At 34.2% G+C, this 25220-nt stretch overlaps 1 protein-coding gene and 1 long non-coding RNA gene across 4 annotated transcripts in view; both read right to left on the bottom strand.

The window, feature by feature from the left end:
* The window catches only part of LOC143255374 (nephrin-like), a 220233-nt gene that overhangs the window by 180686 nt on the left and 14327 nt on the right, over positions 1 to 25220 (bottom strand). The gene's annotated exons all lie outside the window — the stretch shown is intronic.
* LOC143255375 (uncharacterized) lies at positions 992 to 25220 on the bottom strand. Its single transcript, XR_013030574.1, has 2 exons — positions 25139 to 25220; positions 992 to 1536 (listed from the first exon to the last, which is right to left on the bottom strand). It is a non-coding gene; the product is annotated as an uncharacterized LOC143255375 (long non-coding RNA).

Below are 25220 nucleotides of genomic sequence, written 5' to 3'. Positions count from 1 at the left end.
GTTGTTTATATCATATTTGATATAATTTGAGATCGGTGGCAGTTTTCTTCTATTTCGATATTATTGAGTTTAGGAGTTTTGTCTATTCCTTATCTATTTTCAAATTAACCTGTCTCCATCTCACGATCTAGGGTGTACATGACACTGTTTGGGAAGCATTTCAATTCAGCAGCAATTTGTCCAATGGTTCAACCAGCATCACGTAAAGCTTTTATGCGAGCTCTCTGCTCTACTGATAATTCTCTGCGCTTTTGAGGCCGTAGAATGAAATATAACTTATTATATAGTGTCAAACATTGTTTTTATCAAGATTTATTTGTATAATGCTATGAAATTGATTTTTTTCTAGCATATATAGGTACCACATGCTAGCTCCTTGCTACCTCTTTACTATATAAGTTAAGTCACTTCATGGGGTACCATGATAGTTATTTCTAAATTTGATGAGTATGTTCATTCAAGCAAAACCATTATACATAACACTGATACAAGTATACGGAAATTCTAAACAGTAATAAGTATTTCCACACTGGCTCATTCAGTTGTCAACAGAGATCAGTGAAGCATTATTGTAGTGTTGAAATTTACATTCTATAAGGGTTTGAGAAAATTAGCCCATAAAATGGAAAAAAAATGACAAAATATTCTTGTCCTAACACTTTTGTACAGTACCATACGTTGAACAAAAAAAACCCAACTTTAACTGTTCTATAGTTTCAGAAATAAATTACATTTTTTTCATTATAACACCATACCTCACTTTAGCCAGTTTGATTTTAGCAGTAAATGTTTTTTAAATTAACAATATTTTGAAAAAAAACAAATATTAATATTTTTTATGCGGTTAAAGATTTAACTTTATTAACGGATTATTTAGGTTTTAGGATATTAGCGTGAAATAACTTAATTTTCAGTTAATAATACGGATATACTTTGTGGTATCAAGCTGAGCTCTTTTAGAAGGCACCTTGAATTACGATCCCAATTCATCTCAAGATTTTCTTCTTTTATTGAACTGAAAAACGTTTTGCCTTACAAAGCAGTGATTTTAAAAGGTTAAAGACTACATAACATGTTAGTATAATTCCCCAGTTACTACAAATATTTATGAATTTAGTTCATATTAAACCTAAATGTCAGCAGCATGACAGAGAACTTGGAAAGTGAACAGAAAAATGAATCCTTTTTTGAAAGAAACGTACATAACACGTTTAATGTTATCGTAGAAAAATTTGACCGGTTTTCACACAATTACTGAACCTCCTTGCAGTAAGAAGTCACCAACCATCTTGTTTAGTGATTCCTTGAAGATTACCAGTGGATGAAACCAATATAAACATGCGGGAAGTAAAAAGAATGTAAACGCTGTTCATTGACTTGTTCAGTCGAACACGTTTCTTGTTTTCCTCTTCTTTGATTGATTGAGATAAAATACACAACAAAGAACAACAAATAATTTCATTTTCACATATTTGATCTTCTAATATTTTACATACTGTATATTTCTCTCGTCAATGTTGTCTTCCCATTCTAAAACTGTAATAATGATAAAAAGAATAATAACAACAAATATGTAGATTTTCAGAAAGAAATTTGGAAATATAAAACATACTAAACTCTATCTTTAAGTCTCGTTTAGGGTTGCTGATATATCATTACTCATTTGGTCACTGTTACATTACTAGCCTTTTTTGTTAAGATAGTTAATAGTAATTACTGCTACTTTAATAACTATTTTACGTTTAAGAAATTACTGGTACTCGTTGGTGCATCATTAGTCTTCTGATGTTTATGGAGTTGCTAACATCTGTTAGTGCGCCTTTAGCTCTTTGCTGCTAAAAAGTTACTTGTACTCGTTGGTACGCCACTATATTTTTGCTGTAGTGTTTTCTAGTCTCATCTTCTTCGAATATTAAAGAGAAAAATAGCTGTCAAAATATGAAAGTCAGTATTTTTGGATTAATCAATTCGATTGAGGTTTAAATAAATAAGATGGTAGGTTATGGATAACGTCAAATGATGGTAAAAGTATTCCAAGTTCTATCTGTGGATGAGTACCAAAGAGTCGAATAACATTGTGGGAAAGCGTATAAACAAGTCAAAGAGAAATTCCCTGTGTTTAGCTATATTGCATATTTTGTTTGCTGTCTCAAAACATAGAATCTAGGAAGATTTATCTTTTAAAATGTGTGAGTGCTTTTTGACTGGAGCGATCTGCACACAGATAGAAATCAACTTAAAATTGTAGTCTAAGTATCTAGACAAGTTACATGTGCGTGTAACTCCAAGTTCCTTCAGATTTATTGTTGTAAGTTACTTTTTTAGTGTAAAGAAAACAAAACCTATTCTCCGTATTCAATCCGATATTAACAATGTGTGTTTCAATGTAGAGCTCTAGAAATATATAAAATACAGATAACTTAATAAAGACTGCAACATAGTGCGGCAGTAAACATACAAATCCTCTTCTAATTTTACTGTTTATTCGTCTTTATGACATTAACTAACTAAACAGATTTCTTATAACTATAGATATAGACAAAAAATTAGACAAAGATATATATGTCAACTGATGTCAACGGTACACAATACAGAACAACACATACACACATATTGTAACTGTGAACATAGTTAAACGATAGATATCAATCTCAGATAGTTAACACTTAATTGCATTAACTTTCCTTCTAAAGAAGTTTCCCAAAAACAACATTTATAAGACTAAAAAGTGTAATAGAATTAGTACGCAACTTTTTATTGATCCCAAATTCTCATATAGATCATAAGGGTGTTACATCACTTGTTATCAACCACTTGTGGCTACATAAAATATTATAATAAACACTTTCAATTTAAATATTAGTTACCGCTTTTTTACAACGTATATTACATTTTAGCTTATTTATTGAATAAAAACTTTTTCGGACATTTTATTATTGATCAGATGTTTACTCTATAAACCAATCGTAGGGAAATTATAGCAGTGGAATAAAGGTTTTTGTTGTAGTTGTCAGTTGGAATCAACTGTAATTGTTGTACCAAAACCAACAACAACAAAAAAGAACACTTGGTGATGTAAAGTTCAACATTAAATCGAGTGATATTGGTTTCGTATCTGTACTGAAGTTTAACTTCTGAAAGCATACATTTGAAAGACACATTTATATATCAGTTCTCGTTAGATATGCGAGCTATTATGGTCAAATTTCTCCATTTCAAATTCTAGTAAATCTGGTAAGGCTATTAATAGAGCCTTCAATAGCCTTTTTTTCAGTAGATGTTAATTACTACAAATAAAAATAATATTATTGTTATTGCTCTTACTGCAATCTCTTTTTTATTTTGAATCATGTTTTTCAAGGTTTTCTGCGAATTAGTTTAACATTTTACATTATTTTATGGGTGCGCTTAAAAAATAGGATACGAATGTATGGAGCTTAGATAAGAATCACAAATTCATCAAGAATGATTAAACTATTGCTAAAGTCATAATGTGACGAACTCCGTGTAAACATGGTCATCTGAGATATTTTATTTAAAATTTCTTAATAAAATGTGCTTTGGAAAATGCAGAGTATAATTATAGAACTTAAGAATGTTATATTGTACATGTAAGTTTGTGAAAAATAGTCGAGTATGTAAAAGTAGGTTTAACTCCAGGAGAACACAATCCCCCACACACTGGTTCAGAGGAAAGGCTAAAGGCTTATAATATTACAAATGTTGTTTCGATATCCGTGGTAAGCACAACAAAATCAGTACATTTTGTAGCTTTACACTTAACAACAAAACAAAGGGAAACACAATTAGCATGGTTCAATGAAAAAATCAAACACGGTATAATGGGACAAGATGTATTGACGTAATAAAGATGCGAAACTCGATGGAACCCATTTAAACGGTTCTATTACTAAAGAATTGAAAAAAAGTGTAAAACCTAGGTAATGATTATGCTTTTGTATTCAACGTTATCAGTGTCAAAATATTATAGGACTTTGAGAGGACATATAACCGATCACAATTATCGGTTTATCTGCCGAGTATTACATATTGAGAAAAGATAAAAATAGCTCTTCAGTAACAATACTCGCGGAAAATTGACCCAAGTCATGGCGGTCTTGTCTACTCATGATAACATTGCTACATTCATCTAGCAAGACTTTTGAATAATTATCATGCGAGGACAGCTTCTGTTATTGGTCTTTTTGCAAAAACCAAGAAGTTGTGCAACTTGGAAACTAAAGCACTTACTATTTTTTTTTTTTTATTTTGCGCAAAGAAACACAAGGGTTATCTGCACTAGTTGTCCTTAATTTCGTAGTCTTTGATTAGAAAGAAGGCAACTAGATATCACCACATACTGCCAGTTCTTGGGATACTCTTTTACCAATAAATAGTGGGACTAACCATCGTATTATTTCATCTACACGGTTGAGAAGAAAAGCGTGTTTGGTGTGACGAGGATTCGAACCTTGACCCTCAGATTATAAGTCGAGCGCCCTAACTTTCCCATGTTGCTTGACAACTAATGCAGAATGCCTCCTGTGTCACAGCGGCACGTCTACGGACTTAAACGCTAGAAACCAGGTTTCTGTACATGTAGTAGGCAGATCACAAATCGCCAATTGTTTAACTTTGTGCTTAACTTCAAACAAACAAATAATCTAGCGTATACTATAATTTAAATATATATTAATAACGCATTGCGATTCTTGAAGAGGATGCTTTAAAAATGATTGAAAACTGTGTTTGCAGATTTAAAAAATTAAGGTTAAATTAATATATTACTTAAATTCTTACAAATATTCTTATTAATTTCGAGTAGGCCCGGCATGGCCAAACGTGTTAAGGCGTGCCACTCGTAATATGAGGGTCGCGCCAAACATGCTCACCCTTTCAGCCGTGGGGGCGTTATAATGTACGGTCAATCCCACTATTCGTTGGTAAAAGAGTAGCCCAAGAGTTGGCGGTAGGTGGTGATGACTAGCTGCCTTCTCTCTAGTCTCACGCTGCTAAATTAGGGACGGCTAGCGCAGATAGCCCTCGAGTAGCTTTGCGCGAAATTCCAAAACAAACAAACAAACAATAATTGCGAGTAATTTTGAAGTTTGTGACTGGAATGGTAAACTTAGATAATATAACTTTACTCTAAATCATTAATACTAAATTAGGCTTATGTTTGTTTGCCTACTTCTGTAGTGTCGAGCAGATGATAAATTACACTATGCAACAAAATTTTACTTTTTCTTGTTCCTGGGCAGAAAGTGTTATTTCCCAACTGCTTATGCCAAAAGTAAGCGGAAAAGACCTATTTTTCTCTTCAAACTCTTCTTTTGTGACCTGGGAGCGAATAACGAAAACATGATGGGAAACTATATTTGGGTGCTGATACATGAAAGTGATTTACATTACAATCACAAATCTCGGAAAACTACTCACTTTTAAACATTTTTATTCATTTTTGTGTAACTTTAGTATAAATACATGTAAATCTTGATTCATACGTTGTTTTATTCAAACCTTATGTAAATGAAAATGTGCAAGTTTGCCCGTTTTTATACTCTTCAAAACAAGAAACGCAAAAGGGCTATTTTTGTTATTTTAAAGAGAAATATATGTACTAACGTTACAAGCTCAGAGTATGTGATGTTACACGTGTTAAGGCACTGATTGTCAGACCAAAATGACAATAAAAGTTGTGCACTTTGAAAACGAAGGAAAACATCGGATTTTTCGCCAAAACGCATGCGTGTCCAATAAATTTGTTTGAGAGATCTGCATGTTCTGCAAGTGCAACATGTATAAAATCCCTATAAAAGTGACGGATTCTCGGTTTTCATAGCTCAGTGTTAAGCCACCAACACGCAATACAGTTACGCCAAGACTGACTGAAGCACAACGCAACAAAGCCATTGGTCGCTTGGAAGCAGGCGAATCTCGATCAGATGTTGCCAAAGCTGTGAATGTCCACCCAAGCACCATCATAAGGCTATGGAATCGTCACCAACAACATGGATCAACTCGTGACCGTCCATGATCTGGCAGACCTCGTGTGACCACGCCCGCACAAGATCGCAACATCCGGTTACGTCATCTTCGGGATAGGACCACCACTGCGACGTCTACTGTCTCAACCATACCAGGGCTGCGTAGGAATTCCGATCAGACCGTACGCAACCGTCTACGAGATGCAGGAATCCGACCTCGACGTCCAGTCAGAGGCGTCATCCTCACCCAGCAACATCGTCAAGCACGGCTGCTGTGGACTCGTGCACATCGGGTATGGCCTCATCGACGATGGAGGCATGTTTGGTTCAGCGATGAATCACGTTTTATGCTTCGTAGGCAGGATGGAAGGACCCGTGTTTACCGTCGCCGAGATGAACGTTTTGCAGCAAACTGTGGGCAGGATGTTGACAGATTTTGTGGTGGCAGCATCATGATGTGGGCTGCCATCGCCTACAATGCCAGAACAGACCTTTTGCACATTCGAGAGAATCTTACGGCTCAACGATACGTTGACGAGATTCTTAGGCCCCATATGCAACCCATCATGGTGAACGTCAACGACGTTTTTCAACATGACAACGCCCGTTCTCACACATCCCGACTCACCACTGTATTATTGAGACACCACAACATCAACGTTCTTCCCTGGCCCTCCAGATCACAGATTTAAACCCCATCGAACATCTTTGAAACGAATTGGACCGACGTCTGCGACGGCGACAACCTCAACCGCAGACTCTACCTCAGCTTGCAGCAGCTTTGCAGGCTGAATGGACAGCCATTTCACAGGATGTGATTCGTCATCTCATCGCTTTCATGGGCAGGAGATGCCAAGCAGTTATTGATGCTCACGGGGGACATACTCGTTATTGACGTTGAGTGACGTTAAACTTCATCTAGTGAGCGTGGACTTCGCCTTTGCAGACTTTGGATGTTCAGCAGTGAATGTGCAAAGTTTCACACATGTCACACAGAACTACCCGGAATAAACTTGTTAACAATTTGTTTCATATTTTGCCTTTTGCGTTTCTTTTTTTTGAAGAATATACATAGAAAATAGGTTAATTTCTAAATTTTATTATGCAGGTCACAAAAACGAATATTGAAGAGAATAATGGCCATTTTCTGTACTTTTACAACATAAGCAATTAAGAAATAACACATACTATCCAGGTACAAAATTTGTATTTCAAAGTGTTATAGATATATTCTATTGTATCAAATAGATACGTTGTAAACTAACTTAGAAGACCTATTCGTTGACTGTTAAGATGTCTATGACTGGGAAGAAGGTTGAATAGAACATAAGTGTTAGGCCTGATTACTGTTAAGAAAAAATATCTCACATTCTTTTCTTAAAAAGTTGTATTAGTTCCAATCAAATATGTGAGAACCATCTGGCTTACTACTAGTTCTTTTTCTCCCTGATTTTAGTGTAAATATTTTAATATTTTTCTTCATTTCTTGAAAATATTCTAATTAATTTAGAGTTGATTTGATAATACAATGGTGTTGAATTGGAATAGTGTACTTGGTTTGTTCAGATTTTAAACTCGCAATCTCTCTTACTTACATTGGAAACTCGGTGTACGAAATACATAATTAATAAGTAATTAAATGAAAAACACATAGAAAATAGTAATAAATTGCTTCCGATCTGTTGTTTCTTTGTGGTTTGATATACAAAATTAGGGACTGTGACGCTGTTGGTATCTGAACGTTGAACTAACAAATGTGCTGCAATAGAACATCATAACTGGAAAAAGCAGCAGAACTTCCTGTTATATTGGCGCTAAAATCTTCTCAGCGTGTGAACATAACAACAAATGATACAGATTAGTTGTCTAAAAGGTCACAGACATAAATTATTTATGAAACGCCTTGAGTAGAATACTTAGATTTTAACATTATTATTTTTCACGCACTGTTAAATACGTAGAGGCAGAGTCAGAAAGTTAATAATTTGTCATTTTTCTTTTCAGTTATTTGATTTGTTTATGAAGTTTTCACTTTTATTTCAGTAGAAATATATAATAACTTATACTTATAGAAGAAAAAAAAGATAATTTTGTCTGTTTCTTTGGAGTTAAGGACAAAGCTAGTCAGTTGTTTATATGTGCTAAGTCCACCACGGGTATCGAAACCCGATTTCTAACGGTATGTTTGAGGACCCACACTGTTAGAAATCGGTTTTCTAAATCAAGAATCACAGAAATGAAATATATGATTTGATCACATGTATTAACTTGGATTCTATATCATTATTAATCAATATATTCATATTTATCTACACCCATATATAAATATAATAGAGATTAAATTAAAACATTAATTAAAATAATTTGCCAATTAAGAAGTGCAGATTAACAAGCTACAATAAAAGTTTTTTTTCAAAAAAATCAAGCTTTAATCGACATTATCTTACACTTACAAATAAAAGTATAATTTTGCACAGAGGAACACACAAGTCTGATTATAAAAATTAGTTAATATTTTTAAACTGTTTAATTCCTTGTATCACTTGAGAAACAATGGGCGAATTATTTGCGTCTTAAGATGAAGATTAACAGTGATTTAGGAAATTACTTTGAAACACAAACTGTCTTCCAGTATAGGTCTCTTTGGAATTTCCCTGTCCTGTATGCAATGCACTTCAGATATAATTAAATGAAATAGTCACATATAAGAACCATGTAAGTAGCGAAACATTCTCGATACGGAGAAGCAGTTAGAACAGAATAATGTCTGAGCTCAAATATTGAAAAATCTATCAGGATAGCTTTCGACTGTGCGTGAATCAGAATAACCGTAAATAGTCAAAAATCTAAAAAGTAGTTAATGGTCAAATAGCATGCTTCGCTGTAAGACACAAGATATTAAGTATGATTTGAGAAATATGCGCTCGAAGAAGCACATTTTAACATAATCCCCGTGCCTCTAAACATGCTCACCCTTTCAGCCGTGTGGGAGCGTTATATTCTTTCGGTCAATCACAGTATTCGTTGATTGTTTGTTTGTTTGTTTTGGAATTTCGCACAAAGCTACTCGAGGGCTATCTGTGCTAGCCGTCCCTAATTTAGCAGTGTAAGACTAGAGGGAAGGCAGCTAGTCATCACCACCCACCGCCAACTCTTGGGCTACTCTTTTACCAACGAATAGTGGGATTGACCGTCACATTATACGCCCCCCACGGCTGGGAGGGCGAGCATGTTTAGCGCGACGCGGGCGCGAACCCGCGACCCTCGGATTACGAGTCGCACGCCTTACGCGCTTGCCCTTGCCAGGCCGTATTCGTTGATAGTATAAAGTCGCGCGAGAGTTGGTGATGGGTCGTAATGGTTAGCTCCCCTACCTCCAGTCAAGAGAGTTGAGAAAGGCACAACTTCCTCATGTAACGAGTTCAGTGAACGTAGAAGATCGTTTATAATGAGGAGAATTTCTAAAATAATTATTGTTCTAATAATTTCCTTAACTTGGTTTGATCTACATAATTATTTCTAAATACATCACACAAATCTAGACTACGTAGAACTTATATTTAATATTATTACAGGTTAAAGTTGATAAGTCTTACAAGTATTATTTTACTACTGTTTGGCTATATAAATGTTTACCTTATATTTTCATGATACTCGAGTGTATTTTGTCATAGTTTGATGCGAGAATAATGGAGGGATAAATATACAAGTTGAGCAAAATCTGTATAAAATCACTAGATACGACCAACTATGTTGTGAATTCTGTACCGCTCAGAACAGAAGAAAGTCTAACCAGAGGGAAGAGTGCGGTCCAGTTGTTAGCTCGTCTGACTGTTGATTCAAGGTTTTGAGATTCACGTCCTGTTATCGCAGGAATAAAAAATCGCGCTACACACTTTGAAGCCGTGTTTAGATTGTGGGAGTTTAATATCGATATTTTATTAGCGCCCCACAACTTCCAAGTTAGGAACGGTTAACGCATATAATGTTTGAATAGTTGTGTACAAAATCCAACAGAATAGCAACAAATAACTTTACAGAAAAATATTATTTCTTTGGAGCGAAGGGTGAATGGATACTTTATAAAATAGCGTAGTAAAAGAACGACTGACAGGAACTTGAACCCTCGACAATCAGATTGAGAGTCGCGCCCCCTAACCACAAGGCCATGCCTGCGTGCGGTTAGAATACTCTCGTACACCTAATTTGTTATGGGCCTCTAGTTGTCAAACCATGTACGTCAAGCTATAGTAGGCGCTGTGACATAATATTAGGTTTGTTAGAGTTTTTTTAATTCGTAACTATTAATACATCTCATAACGATTAATCTAGAGTAATATAAGTGAATACAACATGGATATCAACTAGTTTTTAATTTACCTATAACCATCGCGGATGAAATTTTTCACTCAAGCATCTTAACCTGAGAGGTTGAACAAAATATATTTAGAAACGGCTGGAGCACAAAAGCTTATCATATTACATCGTCTAATAAAAAACCTTTCAATTTATAACGTATAACTACCGTTAGACAAAACGTATCTTTCCAATATAGGCACAGAGAAAGAAATGGTTTGAAATATAATATTTTAGAACTATAATGAATGGGCTTAAACTCTTAGGCCTAAAAAGTTTTAATGCTGCAATCCATTAATAACCTTCAGGCAGTCTGCAATTCTTCTTTGTTTTATCTTGTAGTCAAGTGGGACTCAATGGGTTAAAAAAACATTGTTGGTAGAAATTTGCAAGAATTAAGTTCACTATAAAACTCCCTGGCGTCCAATCAATGCTGGACTTACTAAGTATCACGAGCTTTAAATTCATCATCATGTTTTTTTTGTTTTGTTTTTTATTTCGCGCAAAGCTACTCAAGGGCTATCTGCGCTAGCCGTCCCTAATTTAGCAGTGTAAGACTAGAAGGAAGACAGCTAGTCATCACCAACCACCGTCAATTCTTGGGCTACTCTTTTACCAATTAATAGTGGGATTGACCTCACATTATAACGCTCACACGGCTGGGAGGGCGAGCATGTTTGGTGAGACCGGTATTCGAACCCCCGACCCTCTAATTACGAGTCGAACGCCTTAACACGCTTGGCCATGCCGGGCCCAATACCATCATACTAGTTACGTTAGTTTTCATAGTTCGTTATTAATCAGACTTTTCTGTAAATTCTTCTTAATTACGAACTATGCGAGTGTACCAGCAACCATTTGAACGAGGACGTTTTTTTATCAATATAAATCATCTGACAAACGAGCTGTATTTTTCAATGTTTGTAATATTTTTGCACGTTACCTTAAATATCGCGTTTCGGTATAGTAACTTAAAAATCGCGTGACGTCTCGTTGTGATAAAAATATTTTACTAAATCAATGATCCTAAAGCAACTGTGCAAAACTAGATGTTAATAAACTCATTTTTTTGTGTAGTTTAAAGAAGTGCAACCTATTTATAAGCTGTTTGAACTCAACATGTTAAATAAATAAAGTATACAGAGGTGGTCCAAAATAACAGGAGATGGAACACATAAATACTACAGGTGGCGTTTCAAAGTGACCTTGAAATCGAATTTGCTTATCACACGATGTCATTAAAAATCTGCATTAAAAGTGAATACCTTGTTAGAGATCATTAATTAGTTCATTCATTGATTTTTAAGATTATTATAATTATTCAATACAAACATTATACATACTCAGCATAACATGATGGAAGTCATTGAAGATAATACGATTCGTGCTGCAATACATTATGTCTCATCTAGTCTGAAGTTTCTTGTCGGAATAGACGGATAGCATATTGAACACTCGATATGATTTGCAGCGGCGTTACTTTATACTTAAAATACGGTAAAATTTATCTTGTGTCTACTTGTCCTGCATTGCCATCTATAGTCGTTTTATTTTCGTGAATTCAACCCATGCGTGTTTCTTTCAACATATCTGTATATAATATGGTTGTCTCCCCCACCACTATACATACATTTATTTTGTACTAGCCCTGTAATATGACTTTCATAAGATGAAGAACCTTATAGTGAAATAACTAGCACATGAGGTGCTTTGCAACTAACTGCTTTTTGTGTTGTGCACTGTTTAACTAAGACATCATGTCGTTATAATTAATTGTTCTCTGCAATTTTATTGGCCCGACATGTCAAGGTGATTAAGGCGCTCGACTCGTAATCTGAGGGTCGCGAGTTCGAGTTCCCCTCACACCAAATATTTCAAGAGTTGGTAGTGGGTAGTTATGACTAATTGTTTTCGCTCTTACACTGCTAAATTAGGAACGGCTAGCGCAGAAAGCCCTCGTATAGCTCTAGGAGAAATGTAAAACGAAAAACTGCAATTTTATTAATATTTATTATATACAAATGTGTATTTCATTGATAACTGTAAACTACACTTTGATACATTAAAGACTTTTAGTTAATATAAATAGAGGGATATAACTTATATGTGGGAATACTATGACATGATTGTAGTATTCATATCTGTTTTTCTTATTTTTTTAATATCGGCTTTCATAAATTGTACCATTGTTACTGAACAATACGAAAATGTAGTCTTTTTGGAGTTTACTTACTAATAAAGTATATTTCATTAAAATTTACAGTTTGAACAGTATGTCAGATTGGTTGTTAAAACAGGTATGACGTTTTAATCATTATTCAGTACACAAGTTTTTACAGTAAAGAACGTAAAGTACTTGATAATAAATGCATTAGCGATCAAAACGTCGTACCTATTCTAAAACTAATCTTACTGTAAAAGACGTAAATTGTAATCAAATACGAAAATTTGTTCGCTCACGTATCAGATAACTTTTAGTACCACAGTCAAAAATAGATCCTGTTGAATTTAATGCCCACATAAAATTTGGTTTTTAGCTACAATCATAAAATGTAATCTGATAATTGAAAAATATATAGTATAGTCACTCTTTTAGCTTAGTGCATACCTTGTAGAATCCACACTAAATATCGAAACGACAAACTCCACGTTAGAAAAAACAAACCTGGTTAGGGTCTTTATCAGGTCAGTTGTGCCGAAAGATAATCTCCTTAGAGGCATCATCAAGCTAATTGTATCAAAAGGTAAACCCAATTAAATTTATCATCTGGTTAACAATTCCGATAGTTAACCTCAGTTAACCTCATCAGGCTAGACGAGCTGAAAGTTAACCATGGCTACAGCCATCACCAGACTAGATGCACCGAGAGTTAGCCTCAGTAAAAGCCATCATCTAACTGGATGTGACGAAATATACCTCGATTAAAGCCATCATCTGACTACATTTCTGAAAACTTCCACTTAGAGCTTGTCGGTGGTGAATGTTGTTGGAAATTTATAAAGCTTTTATCACTCATCTTGTCATGTAATGCTGACTTTTCCAAAAGTAACTTGTTTAGTTATTATGAATGCGCCATCATCATTACGTATATTTACTGTGCTTATAGCAATCTTTTTTTTTTAGTTGGTTTGCTTGTTTTGCTCATAGCTACACGGGGTCTATTTGAAAGACTAGAGAGAAAGTAGCTCTTGGACTATGCTTATACCAACAAATAGTGGGATTTATCGTTCTTATAACGTCTGGAAAAGTGAACATGTTTGGTGTGACGGGAATTCTAGCCCGCGACCCTCATATGACGAGTTGAGAGACCAAACCATTTAGCCATGATGAATCAGTTTCTATTATTATTATTAGCATCTTTACATGTTATACAAAAGACAAAATAAAAAACATCAAGAAGCGATGCATTATTATTTTCCTCTTAAACTTGTTATCGTTATTAGAAACAAAAATGGTTATTATGCTTTGTCTAAAAGGAATTTACCAGATAATTCAGATTACACTCGTTTGAATAAATTTTGCGGTTAATTTACAGTGAACAACATTTCTTTAAACCTCTTAGAAATATTACAAGATAAAAACAGCATCTTTTGTTGCTTGCGTAGTTCTCTGTATGTTCAACCACTTGAAAGCAGATGAAAAAAACAACAACAAAATACAATTTATCGCATACTTTACGACTAAGAATTTAAGGACTTGTCATTTTGCCTACTTTAAAGACGATAACATTTTTATATTAGAAGAAATGGTGATGAAATTTATATAAGGAACTTTTGGTCTTTTAATAAATATAGAATACAAGAAAATGATTAAATATAGCCTGCTTGTCCAATTGGTTACTATTAGTCGCATAATTGTTTTGAATTTCGTTACACAAGGGCTATCTACAATATTGATCCCCAATTTAGTAGCGTAAGACTAGAGGAAAGGCAGGTAGTCATCACCACCCACCGCTACTTTTTGGGTTTTTCTTTTATGAAGGAATGGTGTGATTGACCGTCACATAATAACGCTCTTACTACTAAAAGGGCAAGCATGTTTGGTGAGAGGGAATTTGAACCTGCGACCATCAGATTGTGAGTCGAGCGCCTTAACCACCTAGCCGTCCTGGAGCTTGTCGCAGGCTATAACAGGAAGTATTTGAAAAAAAAAAGCGAAAGTTCTAAAATATTATTTCAAATTAGAGTAAAATTACAGAATGGATATCTGCGCACATCCATCTTCTCTAATTATGAACTGATAAACTAGAAGAAATGCAGTTAGTTTGCAGAGCTCACCACCAATTCTTGGGCGATTGTAATACTTTGTTTCAGATTACGAGATTTTATTTATGGAAAAAATTATCCTAATTGAAAATATGACAAATGATTTTGGTTAAACTTGGTTTTATAAACCACGTTGCTGCTGTAATGTTGCTAACGTTTATAGGACAAATTTCCGTACACCGTTTAATAATACTGAATAAAATGTTGGAGATAATGATTTTTATGTGAAACGACAAACAACTCGCTTTAGTGGATGTGAACAATGAGTTAAGAGATACGGTACATATGAATCTTCATACTAAGCCCACGCAAACGGATTTCTGTGTAAAACACGTTGAATCAGTAGGAGAGGCAATACGCTAATTTTCTTGACTATTTTACTGTGTTTAAGTCACATTAAAAGACATAAAAATAGGCATACTTTATTTAAGTAACACAAGTGCTGTAAGTTTCACATAACTGTGAAATATTATGAGAGAAACTTACATATAGGTAACATATTTTGAGACATATCGAAAATATTTCTGAGTTTGGATGTATTCAATAATAATATGAGAGAAGTAAGAATTGTGTAAAACGTTGTGTCATCAAATTAATTCTATCCTTTTTAGTAGGCAAGGAATCCGTGAGCTAAAAATTCGCTAAGAGTACACGACGGGTAAGTTAGTGTCTAGCTTTGCGCTTAAACAAACAAATGAAAAAAAGTAAAGGACTGAAGGCATTGTTGTCAGGTTCTCAGCAACTGCAATAAATACAAGAGGGTATACTTAACAGCGACAACACTTGAAATTACTTTGGACAGAATAAAAATACATGAATCTATGAAATATTTTATTTTCCTTTTTACAAGCTGTAGTTACGTGAACCAGCAATACCAATCGTAGGACGCGTATGTACTCAATTCGATTGTGTTACGTGTGAGGATCTCAAATTGAGACAAGTTCAAGCAGGATTATATCTCTATATCTATATAAGCTGCGACCATCCCTCCTTGGATGTAGCTCTCTGTCAGTCCAGTCCGCTGTTTCATATTATTAACATATCCTAATTCTAGGTTCCCATTCCATAGTTTTTAATATTCACTTCTTGACAGAATACCTTGTTAAATTTCCTGCCCATTTCCATTTAGTTCTTAGAATAAACTTAATGCATCTATTATATTTCGTGTTTTTCGTATTTTGTCATTTCTTCATCTTTGTTAAACTGTTATATGAAGTATTTTTCTTTCTATCGCTATTTGCGTGGTTTATCTTTTTCCTTGTCTCTCCTGTTAGTGTTATATAGGATTAGTGTAAATTAATCTCTGAGATCCTGATTTAAAAACTGTAATTAGATTTGAAATTGGTCAAGATATGACAGAGCTACGAGCTAAAGTTTAGCAGTGCAAGACTAGAGGCAAGGCAGCTAGTCATCACGAACCACCGCTAACTCATGGACTACTCTTTTAACAATGAATAGTGGGATTCACGGTCACATAATAACGTCTTTCACGACTTAAAGAGCGAGCATGTTTGGTGTGACGGGGAGACGGCTGAAAAAGTATGAAATTATTCAGGTGTCTTTTTCTCTTCTTTCAACCTCCGACGCATTATTTCAAAAGTTGTTTAACTCACAATCATCTCTAAGATAGTTTATGTTTGTTTAAATATGTTGTTGGCTTATAATACGTTATACTTCTTCCCGTAATATTTTCCACATTTTTCCTAATATCATTACGTGTTAAACCATAATACGCCCTATAAAAAAGGAAGAAATATTGCAAACAGTTCTATTTATTTATGCTTAAACGTAAAGCTTCACAGTTTTAATGTGTTACCTGCACTATGTTCATCGCGGAAATCAAAATGCGAAGTTCAGTGTCATAAATTCTAAAGCTTACCGCTTGACCATCAGGAAGAATTATAAACGACTAAAAGAAATTTATGCAAAGTTTCATTGCCAAAAATAATAAAATATAATTTGGAAACTACATATGTGTATTTTTAAATTCCTCAACGATATGAACCTACGAGAGAAGAAAATATTCTTATGACCAAGTAGAACCAGATGTTTTCATAATCTTCTGATTTTTTCTTCCCTCGAAGTTTATTAAAAAGAGGAAAAGATAAATCAGAATAACGCTGAGAGAAATAACGGAGAATGATTTTATAGAAGCAGAGCTGAAAGATAACACTGAAGAGAGGGGGAGCCGAAAGGTGAATCCTTTCGTACGAAGAAAATTGAATTCTATGGTAATCATATGAGAAAAACGGAATGTACGGAGCAAAATAATATTGAGTATTCAAAGCCAACATAAGCCTACACTCTGATATCAAGACACGGAGTCTTATGATCTGAATACCTATATTGGAAAGCGCTTTAGTAAAAGAAAAATAAAGGTTCAACGGAGCTCAGGATCCATTCTTTCGAATGGCCATTATTAGAAAAAAATTGAAAGGATAGGATTAACCTGGATCTGAGGCTGTGTCTCGTAAAAATTAATATATGTATATATATCCTAGTTAGTCATAACTTAAAATCAAGCCGAAACAAAAATAAATTAATAAATAATAAACAAAAACGATCAATAATTAAAAAGATCACAGGGTACAGACTAAATAAACAGGATTAAAAAATAGCAATAGAAATTAAGAGAGCAAGATGTGGGTACTTAAACCCACAACGTCCCACATCTATATCACCCTTCACTGCCTGGTAGACAGTTGTGGAAAGGTGACTGCTCTCCAAAGTAAAGAAGAAAAAAAAATTTGAAAAATAAAAATGCGGACAAAGAAAATAAGATACTACCAGTTGGGGGGCAAGTAAGTTAAAAATCAACCTCTTGAAGTTAGCATTCCAGCCCCCATTATGATAGAAAAGCACTAATTGGTAGCCCAGTAAACGAATTATACTAGTTAGGTAACTGGATGGGACTCTTCATACTAGTATATCCCCACGGCAATGTGGGTCCTACTACTTCAGTGACCTCCACACCTAGGGTACATTTTATATCCCACATTATAGTTTGTGTCAAAGGGTTGTATTTGCTGTTTTTAACGCAGTCCTTCCTTTTGATGTTTTTTACTTAGCATAATCGGTATTAATTTTCTTTAATATATATATATGTACAGTATATTTTACTTAAATGAAAATAAAACTTTGACTTTCAGTTCGTTAAGAACTTAAATTATAATTTCGCTTTCTGAAGGAAGAGTTTTGACATTGCTTGATGTTGAGTTGCAATTATACTGGAAACATGACAAAATGTGGTCGTCACATTCCTTGTATTTGAAGAAGAAGGATAAATATTAAAGATATTTTTCAGATTATTTTCTGGTTATTATTTTATACCATACTTCGTGTCATTTTCTTCGCCAGACTCTCTCAACACAACAGACAGGAAGTGGGAAGCCACTTTTATCACCCCTTGCTTCAAAAGGAATAAGGCAATATTAGAATTGACAGACACAATCTTTCTCATTTAGACGTGCAGTCATGTTATTAAATAGAAAAAGTGAAGAGTGCTTTTACTGAAAATAGTGTTTATTTGGGTTTTATCTAAAAAAAAAAACAGTACCCATTCAGGCACGTCTGGCTTTTCTCTGCGGTTTAAAAACCTTAATGTGTTACCAGTATATTATGTTTTGAGAACTACAGTACTTTAAAGTGAGAGCCAAAAAAGTAATTCTGTTTTTAAAAAGTCATTAGAGCTTTCACGTTGTTGAAAATAACGCAAGTGAGAAGAAGGTGTTAAGAAAAATCAACAATTAAATGAACGAAACAAACATAAATGTTAAAAGTAAAGGGAAAAGGCTTAATATCAGCTTTACTAGACTATAACAAGTAAAATTAGAAACAAGATATTTTAAAAACTGATGTTTAGGAACTCCTAATAAATCATTTTGTCGTCTTTGTCAGACTGGGTGATACATACATTAGTTGGTTAAATGAACAATGTACTTAAGATGAAAACAGCTACACTTGAATTCCGTTTCAAATATTGTGATCGTGAAATGTTTATTTGATTTGTTAGTAAAAAACAAATCTGTACAATGGGCTATCTGTGGTGTACATATCGTGACCACGGAAATTTGAGTTTTAGGCTTTTAAGATTTCAGGACTTATCGCTGAACCACCAGAAGGTAAATGTAGGATAAGGGTTATTTGTTGTTTAGTGCAAAATTACACAATAGGTAATTTTTGTTGTGACAACCACGAACATCGAAATATATTTTTTGAGCCCACAAACGTACTGATGAGCCACTTATATCACTGTAGGATAAGAAAAAAGAACCATACTGACCTCAGCTTGTCATTAAAGTATTAAATGTTTTACTTCAATGCGCATCATTAGTAGAATAACGATTTTCTATGATATTACAAAATAGCCTTTTTTTTTTAACTATCTTATGATTATTTGGGCTACTATTAGAACATCGATTTGGAAGAAGGTTGAAAGACCAATAACAATAACTGAGGACGAAAATGACTTAAAACGATAAGAATTATAAACGAATAATTACAAATCAAGGTATTAGCTAAAATTTCATAAAAATGTATACAGTTAAAAATTATATCAATATGAACACGTTAATGTTTTTACAAAAGAATTAAGTAATCCAACAATACAAGATAACAAAAGTAATAAACAGCTAGTTTTAACCGCACTTTTAAACTATTTTAGTATTAAAAATAGCAGAGTAGTATAAATGAATACTAATAAAAGAGTCATTAGGAGTGGATTATATTTAGGGCTAGTATCATGTGCTTGCGCGGGTTTGTGTTTTTCTTATAGCAAAGCAAAATCGGGCACTCTGCTGTGTCCACCGACGGGAATCGAACTCCTAATTTTGGGGATGCAATTCCGAAGACTTACCGCTGTCCAAGCTAGAGATTCAAATGCTTGTAAAATAATAATGGAGCAATTATATCGAATATAATATTTTGAAATAATCAAAAATGGAAGTAAAAAATAATTGATTTTTAAAAGGCTTAAATATAAACAATAAGATAAAAAAGTGATTGGTTTGAACTTAAGTGAATAAAAATCTATTCTTCATACCGCTGATATATAAAGTATCCAGATTTCTATTGTTGGGACGTTTTAGTATCGACTTTAACTTCGATATGTAACGTAATATCAGTATTCGAAAGTGGTTTATGGAATGGCCATGTTTATTTGAATATCAAGCAAGTTATTTGTGAAAATAATTTGTGTAGAAATTCTTTATGATATGTTCACTCTCCTCCTGTGTTTGACTTCCTGTGCATACAACTAACCACATCATTCGAGACGATGTAATAAATTAGACACTTAAATAAATAGACAGATGAATATCTGATATAATGTGTGGGTCTTAGTCCAACAAGTCAAATTTATAACATTTATATGACAGCAAAATTTGGAGAGTTCAGAATCAACAACAATTTGAACAGCTTGTAGGGTTGTCGGTTTCATTCGGATTAGGCCTGGCATGGCCAAGCGCGTAAGGCGTGCGACTCGTAATCCGAGGGTCGCGGGTTCGCGCCCGCGTCGCGCTAAACATGCTCGCTCTCTCAGCCGTGGGGGTGTATAATGTGACGGTCAATCTCACAATTCGTTGGTAAAAGAGTAGCCCAAGAGTTGGCGGTGGGTGGTGATGACTAGCTGCCTTCCCTCTAGTCTTACACTGCTAAATTAGGGACGGCTAGCACAGATAGCCCTCGAGTAGCTTTGTGCGAAATTCCAAAAAACAAACAAACATTCGGATTAAAGAAGTAACTGTTAAAAGCCAATGATTAAAGATGCAACTATGAAAAGAAAATGATTAAACGGGGAATTATGAAAAGCCAGTAATTAAATAGGTGATTAAGGAAAGCCAATGATTAAACAGGTAACTATGAAAAACCAGTAATGCATTGTTAAACGAGTAGCCTACCTTTCAACTATGTATTAGAACAACAAGTTATGTCCCTGTAGATGGTAGCCAACAGGGACACAAAGTATTGAATTGACACGTTTTTCAAATAGCAATCAATAAGACTGTCGTAGTTCTTGCTTGGCTGAGGCTTAATGAGAAATGTGATAGCCTTATTGGCTGTTTAGACAGCTCGTCATAACTTTGTTGGTTTTTCAAAGGCAACAATGTGCCACTATACCATTCATGTACTTTTAATTTCTGATAGAAACCATGTGATTTTATGTACTTTTAACTGCTGTTCCTCTGCAATATGTTGTAATTTTACAAGATGATGACCGCAACGTAGGTGTTATAGGGAAAATATATGAGGACTAATGAGACCATAGATGTGATATATGTAAGCACTAATGGGTTTGTTTTTTGGTTGGTTTTGAATTTTGCGCAAAGCTACATGAGAGCTATCTGTGATAGACGTCTCTAATTTAGTAGTATAAGACACGAGGGAAAGCAGCTAGTCTAATCATCACCATCCACCTCAAACCATTTAGCTATTATTTAATCAACGAATAATATGATTAATCGTCATGTTATAATGCTTTCACAGCTAAAAGGGCGAGCATGTTTAGTGGTATGGGGAGTCGAACCCGCGACCATCAGCTTACAAGTCGAGCGCCCTAACCACTTTGCTAGGCCATGCCGGGCCTAATACTACTTGGACACGAAATGTGGTGTATATAAGCACTAATGGGGCCCGTGATGTTGCGTATGTAAGCACTAATGTGACCAATGGAAAGCACTAAATGGGGCCCGTGATGTGGTGTTGTACTTTAATGTTATGCTGTAAAGACGTTTCTTTAATAATTCTATCCATTTATCACATCAATCTACTCAGAATATTTTCAAAATAACTCGTAGTAGTATTACATATCTTTACACCTTTTCATTACATTCAGAACCGGATTTAGATAACCTGTGCAAACTGTAATTTAAATATACTGCTTTTGACGAGAAAAGAATGACTCCAGTTGCACTTTAAAAATTCGTGTGTCAGCGTTATTTAAACGAAATCTAATTCGAGCATTTTGTTGTAATCCATAAATATTTATTCCGAAAATTAGACGTACCAAATGTGTTAAACGTTGCTTTTAGACATGGCCAGTTATTTAGTTTCAAGACATGGTGTTTTTTGAATGAAGCACAAAGCTACACAATGGGCTATCTGTGCTTTGCCCACCATGGGTATCGAAACCCGGTTTTTAGCGTTGTAAGTCCGCACCTATACCGCTGAGCCACTGGGGGGCTAGTTTCAAGACCAACTATGTTTGAATAAGAATATTAACTCTTAACTGATTATTTTTATTCATGAAGTTAAAAAATATAAATCAAATAACATTTCTACAGCACTCCATGATTCTATTACTTTAATATATTTATCGAATTTGAGATTATTATTCTGTTAACTATCTTAACAAAAGGAGAAAGGGTGGAGATTTATGAAGAATAACATTGGTGAGCATTTTTAAAAAGTATTAAATAGCTTTTGGTGAAATAGAGTAATATCATAAACCAAACAAGTGATGCTGAGATGTGATTTCTGCAGTAAATATTTAGTGTCATCTCACTGTTCATTTACAGCATGGTGATTAAAATACTTCAGTTTTATTCCTGTATAATCTCTTTTCAGGTGCATTGTATAAATTGCATAAAATACAAATACCGATGGGATTTTTAGCCCAATGGAAGATCAAATATTTATTATTACGTACAGCCGACTGTGTTATTGGTGTGACGGGGATTCAAACTCGTACTCTGATTACGAGTCAAGCGCCCTAAGCATCTAGTCATGTCGGGCCCATTTTAGAATCAATATTTGGAGGTATGGCGTATTTCTGTTACTACTTTAAGCACTGGTAGCTTATGCTTGGATTATTTTATCAACTTTGGTTCAAAGTTACATAATTTGTGCAATGGCGATTTAATTATTAACTGTTCCCATATTCGGTCTTGTAAAATTTCATTTTTGCGACTAACATGATACATGTAGACAATTGTGTATCTTTTTGAAAGAAAAAATAACAAACAATTTTACAGCACTACTAATACTTAGTAACAAACGGAATGTATAGCAAAACCCACGGAAGCTTTTGGACTAATTTTAGTCCGTCTTCAAGTTTCTGAAGATGGACTAAAATTAATGCGAAAGTACGCTTAAATCAGGATTGAATGAGTAGTGTCCGTTTCGATATCAAGTAGAAAGCAACACAATAAGCTATTTTTATGCTCTGCCCACTATAAGTATCAAACCCAGATTTTAGCATTGCAAGTCTGCAGACATACCATTGCGCCAGTGTGAGGCCCAAATGAGTAAAACAGTGCTTTTCACATATTACTAAACAAAAAATTTGTTAGGAAATGAGCCGATTCAGAATAAAATTAAGTACAGTAAAAATTTCAAAACGTTTACTGGAATAAACCTTTGGCATCTTGACAACTTAAGTCCGGAAGCATTTGTGTTTCTTTCCCTGAAATATTTACTGTGATAGGAGATACACACACGTATTTCTCTCGATTGCTTCAGCTTTTATAACAAGTTCCACTCACTCAGTAAAACCATGAGAGATATTCTTCTGGTAAGCTGCTTTCGCAGGAGATATAATATAAATAAAAAAAGAAAAATGAAGAAAGCGTTTTTGCACACAATTGCACAAATATATAAAGTACGAAGGTGACGCCTTCTTATCCGAGAAGGTTTAAACGCTCCGTTGAAAGAGAGGCAGCCATGAATAAAGACAGAACTAGATTGATGTAAACATACAGCTTTTTCTCCTTCTAGAGAAACAAATGTTTAGTTTTGAACACATGTTCTATATGCTCAGAAGAATAAAATAAAAGCTCACCATTCTCTTTTGTGTTGTTCTCTTATAGCACAGTTAGATCGAACTATCTGCTGAGTCCACTGAGGGGAATCGAACCCCTAAATTTAACGTTGTAAATCTGTAGACTTACCGCTGTTTCAGCAGGGGACTGTTCGTTGATAGAAAGTATCAGTTTTTATTTCATCTTTTCGTTTTGTAAAATATAAAATGTGTTTATTTACAAGCTGAAAGTTAAATAATACATTTGTAATAACGTATTTGTATTTACTGGATAGTCTTAGATCACTAGCCTAAAAACAATGAAAAGAAACCACAAAAAAACTCATCATTCACGAATTTCACATCTTTTCATTCCACAGAATATATACAACATGAAGCAGACTCTGTATAACAATCATAAATCTTGAAAATGGACTGGTGTAAGTCTATCATATTTACTTTATCTTTAATACTCACCTAGTAGTTGTGGTTACGGATCTAATAAGCCTCCAGACTGACGCGAACACCATTAAGGGTATTAGGAATGGTCAACGTAAAAGCAGTTGGAATTTGACCATTTGGGATAAAGCTAATGGGTTCCTTTTGCCAGTATATAATGTGAACTCAGACTAATAAATGAAACAAAAAACACTGACGTCTACACGTCAATATGGGAAGCCTTGCCCTGTTTCTTTTGGATTTATCATATCATTTGATTTTGTTGTTTGTAATTAAACATAAGGCTACACAATTGGCTATTTGTGATCTGCCCACCACGGATATCGAAACCCAGATTCTAGCACTGTAAGTCCGCAGACATGCTTCTGTGCCTCTGGGTGGGGCACATCACTTGAGAAACAATAAATTATGTTAAATAATACATTCCAGTCACTGTATGATAAAAAATTAAACCTGCCTGGATTTAATAGTAAAAAAAAACGATTTTTTTTGGCACAACGAAAGATAAAGTCTTTATTATAGCAATATAAGTATTGGTAGCTACTAGTCCTGATGATGGTAATTGTTCTACCAAAGTTAGTCGGCTGAAAGTATGAATAAAGTTTTTATCTTTGATTACGTTAAAAAAAAATTGAAATATTATAGCAAACACGAAGTGTTCTTTTGCAGTTGTAAGATAAAGAATGAAATGAAATTAAGGTATTTCTTTAAATTAAAAAAAAAATGTTGACTGTTTGTGCGCATTGTTCATTCCTCAAAAAACAAAATCTGTATCTGAGACAGAAAATCATGTGCACTTGAGAAATATCTAATATCAAACTCAAGAAAGATCCAAGTGATAAAACAAGAAAGGATAGACAAGCAAAACCTTAAAGCTTTAACATAAGTATTTTAGCTATTTGATTTTCTCTTGATGAAAGATGATATAACTAAATCAATTTCATAAAGATAATAACTCAAAATAATTTAGAATTATCATTAGACATTCTTAACCCAAATGCTATATAAATTCTAATAAGGGACTACATGGACCTAGCACATACCACACAAACAATGTAAGAATTTAGTAGATGATAATGAAGTACAAAAAACGGAAACCAAACTAACTTCGCCGTAAGAAGCTACAGAAATACTTCTTTCATTTGAAGAACAGTTAAAAAAAGATAAAACACTGAGTACTTTCAATTGAAGATATTTCAAAATTATAAATTATTTCTCACTTCGTTTTATTTTGTTGTTTTCTTCATATTTTACGATATTTTTAGATTACTTTCATGCATTTTCAGAATTACGTTACAAAGAAGATCTGTTTTTAGTACTAAGATATTATGGGTACCTGTAAGTTATCTGTGAATGCTATCGACGAAGACACGTATAATCTAACACACTCCATCGTTAAGAATCCACTTTCCATTAAG

Source organism: Tachypleus tridentatus, chromosome 7 (assembly GCF_004210375.1).
Source record: "Tachypleus tridentatus isolate NWPU-2018 chromosome 7, ASM421037v1, whole genome shotgun sequence".
NCBI lineage: Eukaryota > Metazoa > Arthropoda > Merostomata > Xiphosura > Limulidae > Tachypleus > Tachypleus tridentatus.
This window is presented reverse-complemented; position numbering and strand designations above follow the sequence as displayed.